The following is a 2,419-nucleotide window of genomic DNA, read 5'->3' as shown; positions in this document are numbered from 1 at the left end:
TTTTCTATTGAATATAGCTATTCAATTCATATCAAAACTTTATACATTGTCTCCTACGGACCTCGATACCAGTAATTCCTCTGTGATTGGCCCACCACGTGTTCCAACTTGCACATGCCTGACTTATGCTATTTTGTTTGTATGTAATAAATAAATATCATATTAACAACCATTTGATGTGTCATAGGTGATTTCTGTATAACAATCAAGCAGAGTTTTGACAGTGGGATTTCTTTCAACTGAGTCGTATGAAATCGCTTACTGTAATTTTGCTAATATTTTATAAATAAATACGCTCCTTATAACTTAAGCATGACATCACTTAATTTAAGGTAAAGTATAGTATGGTGGTACATGCTTTTTAATTTGTTTTACAAACAAATATTTTTGCTTCAAATAGCATTTAATATGTATGTTCTTCTCAAGAATTACTTATTATTTTTATTACTATCATTACTATTTCTTCCATATGAATATTTTATATGGTGCAATAAATACACATTTCAGAACAAATATGAAATAACATTTGCAAAACATTGGCGTAGTGTGTAAAATACGTTTATGGAGATTTTTTTTTTATTATTTTTGGTACGTGTTATTTAAAAAAGCTACGTTTATGCACGACTTAATTTTATTTTCACTCTTGCCGTGTTTAATGTGAAAGTGCATTCAGTGCTGTGTACGCTTTTATATCACACAAACACCTCTCAAGCATACTAAATAACGCATTCTAGGAAATGTTTCCCACATATGGAAATCATTGTGGATGTTTCGTTATACTGACATTTTCTTTTACCTTCTTGCCACGTACAATTGTAAATAAAATTAATTTTCTGCACCAGTACACATTATGTTAATATCTCCATGATACATTCATAAACGAATAATAATGACATTGACAATCTATTTGATACAATATTTTTCTTTTTTTAAATATATTTAATCAAATTTAAACTAAAATAAAATATTATCATGTACAGCTGAAAACAATATTTTTGTACATTTTTAAACAACATGAAAACTGTACATAGAGAAAGTAGTGTTGAGTATCTTACTTCTAATTTTACAGGAGAAGGCGCTTCGTACTAAAATTATTGTTAAAAGTTAAAGAAAAAACTGTTAACTGGTAGAATACCAACAACCATGCTTTGTTTCTGGGATTCTTTATGTGACTTTCTAGGATAGTTTTTATATACATCTTACCAGCGGTGCCCACCACCCCTCATGTCCATGACGCACCCCCCTCAATTGTCTACCCGTAGGTGTTCTTCCATGAAAAAAAAAATCGATTAATTTTACACCCCCTCAAACATACTTATATAGATTTTTACCCCCCAAATATTTCAATGACGCAGTTTGCGTCATAGCCCCCTTTGTGGGCACCTCTGCACAGGAGCGTCATTTCAGATTTTGCTTGGGGGGCAAGACCCCTTGATATAAGTAAAGTTACGCGTTTTTTTTACTGATTTACTACTATTTTATTGATAAACTCTATATAAATCTCAAACTAAGGAGGGAATAATTGTCCCTCCCTGTCCCCCCTAAATGACGCCTCTGCCCCTGCATCTTACAGAGCTGTAACGTTTGATGCATGGACTTAATATACTGGCTTTATGAACACTTACCTTTTTATGACTATTACATGTTATGCAAGACCGATATTTGTCCACCTACTTTAGTGGAATAGCGTGTGCAAGAGTTCAGTAACGGTGAATAGTACCGCGAGAAAGTGGTTTACGCAGCTGACAACTTAACAGGAAAGGTATCCACAAGAGTCACTATTAGGGATGGCCACATTTTCCGGAAAAACGGAAAACGGAAACGGGAAAATGGAAAACGGAAGACGGAAAATTTCCGGAAAAAGGGAAGACGAAAAAAATTGCGGAAAACGGAAAATTTTCCGGAAAGCGGAAGACGAAAAATTTTGCGGAAAACGGAAGACGGAAAATTTTCCGGAAAAACGGAAGACGGAAAATTTTGCGGAAAACGGAAGGCGGAAAATTTTCCGGAAAAACGGAAGACGGAAAATTTTGCGGAAAACGGAAAATTTTCCGAAAAAAACGGAAGACGGAAAATTTTCCGGAAAATCGGAAGACGAAAAATGTTCCTGAAAAACGGAAAATGTGATTTCCGGAAACCGGAAAACTCTTTTTTCCGGAAATCGCCGTCCCTACGTCAAACAGCGTAATATGAACAGGCGACTACGTTTCAACGGGGCTGTAAGGTCGGCGTACGAGAAACGGGGTTTCCACAGCGCGATACGGGAGACGCTACCATGACAATGATGTGCGTGTGTATGTAATCGTCACAAGAAAACCGTTCGCAGCAACAATTGAACAGTGCACAGCGTAAAGTGACGAAATCATGAATATCAGGAATGACAGGGAGATTGTATGTATATGGTAGATGAATATTAAAA

This window comes from Thermobia domestica, chromosome 6, assembly GCF_964235325.1.
Source record: "Thermobia domestica chromosome 6, izTheDome1.hap1.1, whole genome shotgun sequence".
Classification (NCBI taxonomy): domain Eukaryota; kingdom Metazoa; phylum Arthropoda; class Insecta; order Zygentoma; family Lepismatidae; genus Thermobia; species Thermobia domestica.
Note: the sequence above shows the minus strand (reverse complement) of the source record.